General features: G+C 39.0%; 1 long non-coding RNA gene and 1 pseudogene across 1 annotated transcript; both read right to left on the bottom strand.

Annotated features, from left to right (window-relative positions):
- Positions 1 to 3,906: 3,906 nt before the first annotated feature.
- LOC109046797 lies at positions 3,907 to 8,751 on the bottom strand. The gene is made up of 4 exons (XR_006156722.1): positions 8,585 to 8,751; positions 8,393 to 8,486; positions 4,261 to 4,319; positions 3,907 to 4,136 (listed from the first exon to the last, which is right to left on the bottom strand). It is a non-coding gene; the product is annotated as an uncharacterized LOC109046797 (long non-coding RNA).
- A 201-nt stretch (positions 8,752 to 8,952) lies between these two features.
- LOC109076822 overlaps positions 8,953 to 13,403 on the bottom strand; it is a 22,366-nt pseudogene continuing 17,915 nt past the window's right edge.

Below are 13,403 nucleotides of genomic sequence, written 5' to 3'. Positions count from 1 at the left end.
CCAGCCTGGTAATAGCTGGTCAGCAGGCTGGTTTTAGAGGGGTTTTGACCACTTCTTTAGCTGGTCAGGCTGAAAGACCAGCTGAAACAACTAGTTAATACCAGCTTGGCCGGGCTGGGAGACCAACTTGACCAGAATAGCCAGGCTGGGAGACCAGCTAATTCCAACCAGTTTAGGCTGGTTTTAGCCGTTTTTATTATTTTTTTATTTGTATTTTTTTTTTTTTTCAGCAGGGAATTCTGTCTTCCAGAATGTTTCCCACAGCTTGAATGTAAGGTTGTATAAATTTATGAATGAACCGCTCATTTCAAAATCTTCCTGATCTACTGACGTTTGTTATGATATCTGCTTCTACCATTACAATGCACATGATAACTTTGTTAACACCACAATAAGTAAATCCACTCCCCAAGCTAATTACTCTTCAACAATGTTGCTATAGAGCTACTGCAAAAACAGAAGTTCAAAGACAAAATTGTAAATATAGTTGCACACTTGTTTCTCTGACGCATAAGGTCTACACATACTTTATACTCCATAACTGGGAAAGAGATATTTCTCTTCTTGACTCACCTATATTTATGGCAAATGAAGTTGGAAGTAAACTAAACTTAATTTGGGATACACATCTTATCAGCTCAAGCAAATGCCTTAAATCCCACTGGCCATGTGATGATTCGATACATACCGCTAAATAGGGCAGTCAGAAATTACTAATATTCACATTTTAAACATGAAATCATGAAATGCAAAAAACAAAATAATAATAATTTATTAATTAGTGTTCACTATTCACTGTCTATCACACATCTGAAGTTGATGACAGAATTTTGCCTTCTGGAAGTGTTTTTTTTTTTTTTTTTGCTATACATTTATCTTTGAGCACATTGTGCGCATCAGTCTAAAACATTATGGTATTATGTCTAAAACATCAGTCTAAAACATTATGAGTACTTTGGCTAATCATACTTTAGATACAATAGCAACACTCGGGTGTAGCCACAAATGTGCAAATGTTACCTGAGCAGATGACTCCAGCATCTTTAATATGTTCACAGTAACTTCGGTCCCATCCTGCTGCTTCACAGTCCTTCAGTGTGGAACCAACACATCTAACAAAAGCCATCCAGACTAGTCCTGATCCTGGTCCAAAGTGTGCAATAGCCAGAGCATCTACAGGTTCTCCACAGTCCAGCTCTCTACACACCACTGCAGCATCAGCCAAATCCCAGGCAAAATCACACACTGTTTCCCACTGACCTCTATGAAGAACCTCCACTCGACCAGCACAGCGACTGTGACCACCAACCAACCTCACATTCACACAATCTGATATTTACACAAATGAGAAAGACAAAGAAAGGCATATTGTGAATGAATTAATAATAATAATGTCATCTGAACATTTTGTAGAAAGCAAATACATTAAAAAAAAAAAAACACACACAATATTCTGACAATTTAAGATAATTCCAAAAAGTAACATTGCTTCATCTCTCTCTCTCTTTTATTTATGTACTTGTGTACTTACCAGCTGTGATGAGTATTACAACTGCAAACAATAAAATGAACATCAGGCATCTCCTCATCATCCTCAGCATGATTAACTCAACACCTATTACAAGTTCCTCCGCACTGATGATACAGAAGTACAGACATCCTCTCAGCCTCCTTAATGAGAGCAAAAGAGGTCCAACACCCTCCAATCACACTCGCTATTACCTTATTAGACACAACAGAGGAAATCATCAAACAACTTCAGTGACAAATCAGAGGAGGCTTTTCTGATTTTCTCCATATATATCAAAGCTGTCAGTGCTGATGAACTCCTCCTCCCTACACATCAAGGTGCCTCACTGAGGGGAGACACGCACACACACACACACACACACACACACACACACACACACACACACACATTTGACTTACAGGAGACAGGAAACACTCCAGTTTATTTACAGCATCAAAGCCAAACACCTGCAGAAACAAAATAAACGCACTGATAACTAACTGTGAATGTTCAAAACACTTGTCTATTAATGTATATATATCAGCATGACATAATAAACTCAACTTTGAAAATTGTTAAATAACAAAATGATATTTGAATAAATAAAGACTTACCTTTTGTTTAAGTCTAAATAGACTATTATTAGAGGGAGGCATAACAGATTTTTCTCCATTCATTCTTGTAACTAATGTAAAATTTACGTAATCTCATAAAACTTTTTATTTCTTCAGATGGCCCACAAAATCCATAATTTCTCTTCAATGTTGTTCACCCTGTGACCAGCAGAGAGAGTCAGTGTGCTACTGTACAGTTCTGTAAACCACCTTGTGACGCACAGTCATACTTCCAGAGTAATGCAGCAACAGACTACAATTGTACATTTGAACAAAGAAATCATTATCGAATCTCTGTGTATTTTAGCTTGAGAATAAAAACAGATTTTGATATTATCAGTGGCATCTTGCACATTAAATAAAGATGAATGAGAAAATAATTTAGTATGACATAAATTAAATTTCAAATAAACCCTCCACTAAACATTACATAGAAAACCAAACTAACCGTGGTTGGTTAACATGTCAGTCAGACTGTCTCTTCTCATCTAAATGTAAGTGGTTCTTGTCCAGAATATTTTACAATGTCACTTTCATGTAGACAAAGCTTGGTCTACATGAGACTAGACGCAGTCTTAAAGCTACGGAGAAAAAAAGTGCAAATACAATGTTTGCCACACTCACATAAGTAATTTTTCTTGTAGCAATGTAGTATAGTAGTAATACACAACAACTGTAATATGATCCCATTTAGAGGGATTATAAATCCATAAACATAACTACTAGTTTCAGTGATCCGTCCTTTTAGAGTGGCATCATAGGTCTTATATGTGTCATCAACACCTGTTAAATATACTTACAAGCACACAAAGAATTTAAGATTGTTTCAAAATAAAATTTTTTACAAATGCACTATGTTAAAAAAAAAGCCAAAATACACCTAGCCAACATTAAAAGATTTAATTAAAGGACAAATCTGTGCCAACAAATGTCAGTTAGCAACAAACGCTAAACATCATGCTAGCGACATACTAGCAACATGCAAATCATGTTAGAAACATGCTAGCAACATGCTAATCATGCTAGCAAAATGTTGATTCTACTGATTAAGCAGTGAAATAAATGATGATTAGTCGATTAATCATTCTAATAATTGTTAGATTAATCGATTATCAAAAAAATTGTTTGTTGCAGCCTTAGTATACGATGGGGGGTGTGGGGTGGTTATGGGGGGCCCCTCTTTTAAAAATATGCTTAGGGCACCCTGTGTGTGTGTGTGTGTGTGTGTGTGTGTGTGTGTGTGTGTGTGTGTGAGAGAGAGAGAGAGAGGAGTTCATATTTCTTAATATATCCCCTATGTAATGTCATTGTAAGGAAAACCCTCAGCTCAGCAGGTGGAGGCTCTGAAGAAATAATAAAAAAGGGGCGCATAACAGTGTTTGAAAAGAAAAAACAACAACAACAAAAAACAAGGCTCAGCCCAACCTTAACCTGCAGATGGAGCTATTTCTGCAAAAGATTCAAACTCAATGCAAACAATCAACCACAAAATGAGACTAGAAACGGTTTGAAGTCATTTAAAGCATTTTAAAATTGAAGTACACCATCACACAGTAAACTCTGCAGTTGGGACAGGTGTATAAATGTGTGTGTGAATTTATTAATTTTTTTTTCACATTTTACAAGAAGTGTGCAATAAATCTTTGCTATCTATTTTTGCTTTAAAATAACTGCTCTTTAAAAAATGCAGTAAATAGACTGAATGAATAATATAATTTGCTTATTTGTTCAATAGGTTAAAAAACTTTATTTTAGAGTAATAAATAATAATATGATATATTGTGATGTACAAATACTAAAATTTGTTGTTACCAAATTTTGCAAAGCATGTACATTTTTATTAAAAAAAAAATTAAATAACATACAAAGGCATTGAATCATTAGTAGCAATATGAGAAAGTCCCAGTAGCTCCAGTAACTAATATGATTTCATGAACAGAGATAGTGGGTGTGGTCACTGAGTCATGTGGCCCCTCCCTCTTTATATGACTCCTCCCCCACATCATCATAGTCTGTTTTTAAAAACAAAAGGAAATTTACTTTTTCATTGTTAGAATTTCATCTAGATTTAGTTTAAATTAGAAGTGTAAACATTATAAGCATATAGTTATAAAGTATAAGGTGACAATAACCTACCTAGGTTTTTCTCATCTTCATTGTGTTCTTCACATCATCATCCTCCTACTGATCTCCCTCTGATACACATGTAAAACAAAACCTCACACTGTAATTTGTAATATAGCTTGTGTTATATATGTATATATGTTCATTAATTGTAGTGTAAAAATAGAAATTATATATATATATACTATACGATATAATAGTATATATATATATATATATATATATATATATATTAACAACTATTTTAAACTATAGTTTATACTTTTTATGTAATATGTAAAAAAAAAAAAAACAGAGTGAATCTATTAAGACAGACTGTGAACCATGTTTTGTTTTGTTTTCATTTTTATTAGGGTATATGTTGAATGTCACCTGACCAAACCCGGAACAGGTCTAATTGCTTTCACTTGTCGGAGAACATGCTAACAGCCTTGATAAATAATAGCAATATCTATGGACTTTTAAGATAATCAGTTTAAACTAGCTAGCTGTTTTAATTGTTGGCATTTTATTCATTTTTTTTATATACACTGAAACAAAATTATAAACGCAACACTTTTGTTTTTGCCCCCATTTTTCATGAGCTGAACTTAAAGATCTAAGACTTTGTCTATGTAAACAAAAGGCCAATTTTCTCTCAAATATTGTTCATAAATCTGTCTAAAATCTGTGTTAATGAGCACAGGTGTTGGCATATCAAGATGCTGATTAGACAGCATGATTATTGCACAGGTGTGCCTTAGGCTGGCCACAATAAAAGGCCACTCTAAAATGTGGAGTTTTATCACACAGCACAATGCCCACAGATGTCGCAAGTTTTGAGGGAGCATGCAATTGGCATGCTGACTGAAGGAATGTTCACCACAGCTGCTGCCCCTGAATTGAATGTTCATTTCTCTACCTTAAGCCGTCTCCAAAGGCGTTTCAGAGAATTTGACAATACATCCAAACGGCCTCACAACCGCAGACCACGTGTGACCACACCAGCCCAGGACCTCCACATCCAGCATCTTCACCTCCAAGATTGTCTGAGACCAGCCTCCCGGACAGCTGCTGCAACAATCGGTTTACATAAACCAAAGAATTTCTGCACAAACTTTCAAGAAACCATCTCAGAAAAGCTCATTTGCATGCTCATCATCCTCATTGGGGTCTTGACCTGACTGCAGTTCGTCATTGTAACCGACTTGAGTGGGCAAATTCTCACATTCGATGGCGTCTGGCACTTTGGAGAGGTGTTCTCTTCACGGATGAATCCCGGTTTTCACTGTACAGGGCAGATGGCAGAGAGCGTGTTTGGCGTCGTGTGGGTGAGCGGTTTGCTGATGTCAATGTTGTGGATCGAGTGGCCCATGGTGGCGGTGGGGTTATGGTATGGGCAGGCGTATGTTATGGACAACGAACACAGGTGCATTTTATTGATGGCATTTTGAATGCACAGAGATACCATGATGAGATCCTGAGGCCCATTGTTGTGCCATTTCATCCACGAACATCACCTCATGTTGCAGCATGATAATGCACGACCCTATGTTGCAAGGATCTGTACACAATTCCTGGAAGCTGAAAACATCCCAGTTCTTGCATGGCCAGCATACTCACCAGACATGTCATCCATTGAGCATGTTTGGGATGCTCTGGATCAGCGTATACGACAGTGAGTCCCAGTTCCTGCCAATATCCAGCAACTTCGCACAGCCATTGAAGAGGAGTGGACCAACATTCCACAGGCCACAATCAACAACATGATCAAACTCTATCAGAATATCATCTAAAAGTTGATTTATTTTATTAATTCCATTCAAAAAGTGAAACTTGTATATTATATTCATTCATTACAGACATACTGATATATTTCAAATGTTTATTTCTTTTAATTTTGATGTTTATAACTAACAACTAAGGAAAATCCCAAATTCAGTATTTTAGAAAATTAGAATATGTGAAAAGGTTCAATATTGAAGACACCTGGTGCCACACTCTAATCAGTTAATTAACTCAAAAAAACACCTTCAAAGCCTTTAAATGGTCTCTCAGTCTAGTTCTGTAGGCTACAGAATCATGGGGAAGACTGCTGAATTGACAGTTGTCCAAAAGACGACAATTGACACCTTGCACGAGGAGGGCAAGACACAAAAGGTCATTGCAAAAGAGGCTGGCTGTTCACAGAGCTCTGTGTCCAAGCACATTAATAGAGAGGTAAAGGGAAGGAAAAGATGTGGTAGAAAAAAGTGTACAAGCAATAGGGATAACCGCACCCTGGAGAGGATTGTGAAACAAAACCCATTCAAAAATGTGGGGGAGATTCACAAAGAGTGGACTGGAGCTGGAGCAAGTGCTTCAAGAACCACTACACAAAGACGTTTGCAAGACATGGGTTTCAGCTGTCAGATTCCTTGTGTCAAGCCACTCTTGAACAACAGACTGCGTCAGAAGCGTCTCGCTTCAAAAAGGACTGGACTGCTGCTAAATAGTCCAAAGTTATGTGCTCTGATGATAGTAAATTTTGCATCTCCTTTGGATATCAGGGTCCCAGAGTCTGCAGGAAGAGAGGAGAGGCACACAATCCACATTGCTTGAGGTCCAGTGTAAAGTTTCCACAGTCAGTGATGGTTTGGGGTGCCATGTCATCTGCTGGTGTTGGTCCACTGTGTTTTCTGAGGTCTAAGGTCAACACAGCCATATACCAGGAAGTTTTAGAGCACTTCATGCTTACTGCTGCTGACCAACTTTATGGAGATGCAGATTTCATTTTCCAACAGAACTTGGCCCCAGCACACAGTGCCAAAGCCTCCAGTACCTGGTTTAAGGACCATGGTATCCCTGTTCTTAATTGGCCAGCAAACTCGCCTGACCTTAACCCCATAGAAAATCTATGGGGTATTTGGGGAGAGGAAGATGCGATATGCCAGACCCAACAATGCAGAAGAGCTGAAGGCCACTATCAGAGCAATCTGGACTCTCATAACACCTGAGCAGTGCCACAGACTGATCGACTCCATGCCACGCCGCATTGCTGCAGTAATTCAGGCAAAAGGAGCCCCAGCTAAGTATTGAGTGCTGTACATGCTCATACTTTTCATTTTTGTACTTTTTAGTTGGCCAAGATTTTCTAAAAATCCTTTCTTTGTATTGGTCTTAAAGTTATATTTTAATTTTCTGAGATACTGAATTTGGGATTTTCCTTAGTTGTCAGTTATAATCATCAAAATTAAAAGAAATAAACATTTGAAATATATCAGTCTGTAATGAATGAATATAATATACAAGTTTCACTTTTTGAATGGAATTAATAAAATAAATCAACTTTTTAATGATATTTTAATTATATGACCAGCACCTGTAGTTATTATTCCATTATAATCCTATGGTTTAAGTATAGGAAGAAAGATGCCTACGTGGCCAGGATGTACCTGGCCAGATGAGAAACATCTGGAAAGACCAACAAAAGGGCCTTTCTCTTTACCAAAACAAGTAGGGGGCCCCTTCTCTCTAGGGAGGAATCGAATTGTAAGCATAAGGAAAATTATGGAATATTTGGAACGCCCTGTATACTGTATATAAGAAGATACCACATAGCATTCGGGAGATCTTCTCGCAGAGAACATGTCGGCTTTGTTTCTCTCTGAAATAAAGTCTATCTTCTGGAAACAAAACTCCAAGACAGATTGTGATTCCTCAGATCCATGGCAGCAGACACGACACTTCACTCCTCAAATCAACCTAGTGTGAAACCGCTTATCACTCTCGAAAATTTCACTAATACACACATAAACATGCAGCTTTGTGGTTTGGAGTCTGATAAACTATCATCTACAAATTCTTCTGATTACACAAACACAGAAAGATAAACAGTTGCACCCATCTGACATCCTCAGTTCTTTTCTCAATTCTCAGACTTTAATTGAAATATTGAAATCTTACTTTTTGTATGATTAAAATTGACTACTGTAGGTGGATGTGAAAGATAGAAAAAGCTTTAATTCTACAGTGGATCAGCTCTGTATCACTGAAGTCTCATTTGACTGGAGTCCCAAAATTTAGTTTACTTTGAGGGCCTTTTCTAGCCAAGGTTTTCCTAATTTCTAAAATAAATAGTTGGTAAAATAGTTAAAGCTTTTAACATTCTTCTATGATGCCTCACCCCTCTGAGTGAAGTGATGCTGTCTGTGATAAATCTCATGGTAAACAGCATCAGTCTGTGTCCTGTGTAGTCCTGTGTCTCCTCTTAGAGAGAGCTGTGAGTGTAGACAGACAAACCTGCTGTCAGTTCACAACACATGACTGAACACACACTGAATAAGACACAACATGACAGTCTCTGGATCTCTCCTACCTCTCCTCATCCCTCTGTTCTGCTGAATCAGTATAAGCAGTGGCACTAAGAGCAGTAAGAGCACAACTCCCAAAACAATCACAAGCACTGGGGGGACGAGGAGAGACACTGCTGGGGGAGTTTGTGGAGGAGAGACTAATCTTGATGCAGCAGAAGTACTGAAATCTGTCATTATAAAAACAGGCAGACACAAACATTAAAAATAATAAATGTAATATATATATATATAATCAGCTCTAAATGCTCAAATAAATAAAATACACAAATATTATTAACTTTAAAATGATGTGTTTATAGTGTGCTTTTTGTTTTGGCTTTGAGTTTGGTTGTTGAGTGAGTGGTGATATTTGTGGGGGTGGTCAGTGTTTTTATTTGGGGTGGACTTTGTTCATCCACACAACACCTTCACCAGCACCAAAGACTGAATTCCCATCAGCCCTCAGTGCTGCTCCACAACCCAGCTGCCTGCAGACCACCTGAGCATCCGCTGATGTCCCACTGATCATCACAGACTGTGCCCCACACAGCGTTATGATACACCTCCAGCCTCCCAGAGCACCGGCCCTCCCCTCCACTCAGTCTGAGAGGAAGATGATCTAAAACACACACATCAACCACTGACCAGCTTCAGCACAACATTTACAACAAAACACACACTGAACCCAGATTTCAGCACAACATTGATGGACTTCTTGTTCTTGTTTGAATGTACATTATTTCAACGATATATTTGGAAAATAAGGCTTACATTAACTAAAATTAAATATTAGTGAAATTATTATATTAATAAAATTAAAATTAAATTACCTGAACACTGTTTCTGGTGAGGAGATGGTGAGATAAAACATGTCAGATGACTCCGAGGAGAATCCTGATTCTCCTCTGAGATTAAAACATGAAGAGAACTAAACATTAGGATACAAGGGACATAACATCATTCACTGAAACATATCAATGTGAAAACATAATGTAAGCCTCACAAATCATTCTATGCTCTTTCCATCAGCAAAGTTTAGCTTTTCTTAAATATTAGTTTACTCACGACATATAAACATTGTGTTTAAAAAACATGACTACTGAGACCATTTTACATCATTTAAATATCATCTCACTTGAGCAGGTGATTTTGGCCACTTCATCCTTATTATTACAGTCATTCTGTCCCCAGGGTGAAGATGGACACTGCCACAGATATGAATCATGTGGTCGACACTTCACTTTATCCAGCCAGTTAGGAGCTGATTCCAAATTTGCTGTAGAATCAGACAGAACACCAGATCTTCCACAGTTCAGCTCCTGACAGATCAGACTCACTGTGTCTCCGTCCATCTGGTTCCAGCACACATTACCCCAGGATCCATTGTAGAAAACCTCCACATTCCCTTCACATCCCTCAGTTAACCTGATCTCTTTAAACTCTAGATGGAAATGAAAAGAAAATATAATTTTAAAATAATAAAACTGAAAAATCTGGGCATTATGGATATGTGAATGTGTTAAAAGTTTATTTCTAATATTATCTTATTTATATTTTAATTATGTTTTATTTAAAAAAAAGCAGCATGCATGTTTACCTGAACACATGACTCCTACATCCTCCTTGTGCTGACAGTCATGTTTTCCCCAGCCTGGAGAAGAGCAGCTCCACAGATGTCTCATTCCCCTCACACTCCACCTCATCCAAGCCATATGGGGTCCAGAACCAGGACCAAACCAGGCTGGTACCTGCTGGTTACTGAGGGCCACTCCACACGCAGCTGTCTGCACACCACATGAGCATCTTTAATATCCCACGGAGTCATCACACACTGTCCCCCATGAGCCGCTGTGAAAAACCTCCAACCTCCCTGCACAGTCTCCCCCAGAACCCACCAGCCTGATGGACCCGCGACCTGATATTCAGAGAAAGAAAAACAAATTATTGATCACGGACAAACTGAAGAATCTGCTCAGATGTTGTTGTTCTCACCGATGCAGGTGATTGACAGCTGTTGTGTGGAGCTGCAGCTGAGAGTTTGTGGAGAGCTGCAGTTCCCCAGATGAGCTTCACTCCCAGAGCACTGGAAGCCCGTCACACACTCATGACTGTGTTCAGGACTGGATGAAGATGAGCCATAGAAGTTCAGCACAGAGCCACAGCCCAGCTGTCTGCAGACCACAGAGGATTCAGTGAGACTTCCAGGAGTCCAGCAGAACTCTCCTCCAGACCTGATGGATGAAAACTTCCACCTCCCCCTCACACTGTCTCTCTCCAGACAACCGCACCAGACCATCATGAAGAGCCAGAGAGGAATCTGAGTGAAATATATGACATTTTACTAAAATACTACAAATGTGTTAAAAGACCACGGAGGAACTTTATAGCTTTATATCAATATTACATTTTATATAAGTAAATTCAAAACTTAAATGACACAAGTATTAATCTTCAGTCTGAAATTTATAGGGAATACATATAGTATAATAAGATTAAGTCTTCCAGTAGCATAATGTCAGTAAATGTTACAGTAATATGTACTCACTAGAGCAGATGACTCCAACATCTCGTCTATGAGAACATTCAGCTCGACTCCATGAAGAGATGGAACATTCTGAGAGTTTTGTTTCATTCCCGTCACAATTAAACACATCAGCCCTAATTTCACCACTTCCTTCTCCAAACCAGGTCTGATCCCACAACAGACTACAGCAATCCCACAATTCAGCTGTCTACAGAGGACACTGGCAGCTCTCATATCCCAGCATGCATCGCACACTGTGCCCCATTTACTGAAGTACTGATGTTCAACTCGACCAGAACAGATGTCAGGGCCGTTTACCAGCCTGAGATCAGTGTAACCTGGGCAAAGAACACAGAGCTTACTGACATTGTAAGTAAGAGAACAGAGATAATCTGAGTAATTCTCATGTTCTTAGTTCTTTTTTAATACATTCACTCAGAGCTTATAATGATGGTACTTATCAAACAATTCAAATTTTGTATATGTAACAATTGGATTTGTTAAATAAATAGGTAGAACATTTTACCAGAACATATCAGTCCGACATTATTTTCATGGGTGCACTTTATTTTATGTGAGTTTGATGATGGACAGTGTCGAATGTGTGATTCATTTCCTCTACACTGAATCTCTTGTGTCCACATCTGAGCGTCTCCTTTGCCAAAAGCAGCTGCTCCCAGCACCTGTACAGGAGCCCCACAGTCCAGCTCTCTACACACAACCTCTGCATCCTGCTGGTCAAAGACAGCGTCACACACTGAACCCCATCTTCCTCCAAAATACATCTCCACTCTCCCAGAGCACAGGTGAGATCCTTCCACAAGTCTTGACCTTCCGTAGTTTAAAGTTTCTGATTTTATTAACACAACAGAGAAGACCATCTGTCACTATTATTATGATACAGACATAAAACAAGAAGCAAGTCCTTTAATTAATTTTTTTAAAGGATGAAAGTGAGTAGATTAGACCATAAAATATGCTAATTATCAAATAATTGTTTATGAATTGCTCTGAAAACAAATTCACACAATTATTTAAATTTGCGTTTTATGATGTTTATGGATGAAAGTCCTATCAGTAATGCAATAAACAGGGTGATGGTTAGGGAAGTCGTGGCCTAGCCTATGGTTAGATAGTCGGACTCATAATCCAAAGGTTGTGAGTTCGAGTCTGGGGGGGGGGGGCTGGCAGGAATTGTATTTTGTAGGTGGGGGGAGTGAATGTACAGCACTCTTTCCATCCTCAATACTACGACTGAGGTGCCCTTGAGCAAGGTACCGAACCACCAACTGCTCCCTGGCTGCTACAGCATAAATGGCTGCCCACTGCTCTGGGTGTGTGTTCACCGTGTGTGTTGTGGGTTCACTTTGGATGGGTTAAATACAGAGGCACAAATTCCAAGTATGGGTCACCATACTTGGCTGTATGTTCACGTCACTTTCACTTTCATGCATGGAGCAGCTCACCTGAGCATTTGACTCTCAGCATCTTCATGATGACCACACGTTTACTAACACCCCCATCCCTCGTTGATCTACAGTCCGTTCAAGTGTGGGCCTCTGATCCACTACAGGCCACATAATCCATTCCACAGAATGGTCACTGATCCTGTGTCCAAGCAATGAAGCACCTACCAGGCGAGCCTCTACAGCCTCTCCACATCCCCATTTACTCTACACACCACTGCATGCACTCAGTCATATCCCAGTCGTTATCACACACTGTTTCCCCACTGACCATCATGATGAACCTCCACTCTACCACTGGGGGCAGGGACTGTTACCCACCAAACCAACCTAACAGTCTCAAAATCTGTAAATGAAATGTCTCAAAAGAAGAGAGAAAGAGATATAACCACAGTAGCAGTAGAAACAAGAATCATAGGCAGTATACAAGGCAAAATCAGAACAAGAACATTTACAGATAGTCTTTCCATTAAACACAGGAGACTCAAGCTGCCAATGACACTCACTGTTCCCCTTATTAGACACAACAGAGGAAATCATCAAACACAATCAGTGACAAATAAGAGAGCAGCATTTTGATTTTCTCCATATATATCAATAAAGTGTCAGCGCTGATGTGCGGGACTCCTCCTCCAGCATGAAGAGACACTTCACTGAGGACAGACTCGTGTCAGTCAGAAGTCAGTGTGGAGATAAAGTCACACTAAACTTAAAGCAGATTGATACAGAAACACTGCAGCTTATATTCAGCATCAAAGCCTGAAAAAATTGTGAAAAAAATGAATATTTTAAAGTCCGCTCGGTTTTTGGAGGGACTCTCTGCAGAGGTCTAGGAGGAGATCAATTGCGCCG

This window comes from Cyprinus carpio, chromosome A4 (genome assembly GCF_018340385.1).
Source record: "Cyprinus carpio isolate SPL01 chromosome A4, ASM1834038v1, whole genome shotgun sequence".
In the NCBI taxonomy this organism is placed as follows: Eukaryota; Metazoa; Chordata; class Actinopteri; order Cypriniformes; family Cyprinidae; genus Cyprinus; species Cyprinus carpio.
The sequence above is the reverse complement of the archived record's forward strand: the minus strand, read 5'-3'. Positions and strand labels throughout refer to the sequence as shown.